Source organism: Colobus angolensis, unplaced genomic scaffold, assembly GCF_000951035.1.
Source record: "Colobus angolensis palliatus isolate OR3802 unplaced genomic scaffold, Cang.pa_1.0 Scaffold452, whole genome shotgun sequence".
Classification (NCBI taxonomy): domain Eukaryota; kingdom Metazoa; phylum Chordata; class Mammalia; order Primates; family Cercopithecidae; genus Colobus; species Colobus angolensis.
The window spans coordinates 502708-503945 of NW_012117955.1; the positions used below are offsets into that span (position 1 = coordinate 502708).

The window sequence follows — 1238 nt, forward strand, 5'->3', positions numbered from 1 at the left end:
AAAAAAAATGAGCAATGGGGCTAGGTGCAGTGTTTCACACCTGTAATCCCAGCACTTTGGGAGGCCGGGGCAGGTGGATCACTTGAAATCAGGAGTTTGAGACCAGCCTGGCCAACATGGTGAAACCTGGTCTCTACTAAAGATACAAAAATTAGCCAGGTGAGATGGTGGGTGCCTGTAATCCCACCTACTTGGGAGGCTGAGGCAGGAGAATCGCTCGAACCCAGGAGGCAGAGTTTGCAGTGAGCTGAGGCCACTGCACTCCAGCCTGGACCACAGAGTGAGATGTCATCTCAAAAAAAAAAAAAGAAAGAAAGAAAGAAAAAGAAAAAATAAATGAACAATGGGATATGAGGCTTCACGAAGAAGTGGTCAGCTAACAGCAGACAGCCCTGTGTGATTAGATTGCAAAATGAAGGAGAACAGAGCTGGGCCATAAGGGGCCTTCAATATTCTGCTCAAGGGATTGGACTATGCTAGACCCAATAGGGGGCCTTTAAATATTTCGGAGGATTCAATCTATGTTTTAGAAAGGCATACTCTGGAGCAGGCTGAATGAGATAAAAATCTTTGCAGATATGCATAGAGAAGATGATGAGGAGGGCCTGGATTAAGACGGTGGGGATGAAAAGATGGATATCAATAGCAGAATGACACAGAACTAGACTCTACCTGCTGACTAGAATGGAAGGCAGGCTGAGAGAGAAGACCTGAGGCATTTACCAGAGGGACTGGGGGGAGGGTGGTGGTGCCAGCAGCACAGATGTGAGAACTGAAACTGCCTAGGAGAGGGCACTTTAAAGACAGCACTTTAAAGATCTACAGAGAAAGAGCTGGCAAGAAGAGGAGCCAGGAAGGGAGATAGGAGGAGCAGTTGGAGATTGCCTGTCTGACTTGCTCTGGATAGGACATAAACATTTACTAGATACCAGCAGCATGCCAAGGACGAGGCTGGGTGCTGGTAACTGGGCATGACAAGTACAGAACCTGTTTATAAAAGCAGCTTTCAGGCTGAGCGCAGTGGCTCATGCCTGTAATCCTAGCACTTTGGGAGGCCGAGGCGGGCAGATCACCTGAGGTCAGAAGTTCGAGACCAGCCTGGCCAACATGGTGAAACCCCATCTCTACTAAAAATATAAAAAAATAGCTGGGCATGGTGGCAGGCACCTGTAATCTCAGTTACTCAGGAGGCTGAGGCAGGAGAATCGCTTGAACCTGGGAGGCAGAGGTTGCAGTGA

At 48.3% G+C, this 1238-nt stretch overlaps 1 protein-coding gene across 1 annotated transcript in view; it reads right to left on the reverse strand.

Annotated features, from left to right (window-relative positions):
• PIGL (phosphatidylinositol glycan anchor biosynthesis, class L) overlaps positions 1–1238 on the reverse strand; it is a 137647-nt gene that overhangs the window by 68671 nt on the left and 67738 nt on the right. The gene's annotated exons all lie outside the window — the stretch shown is intronic.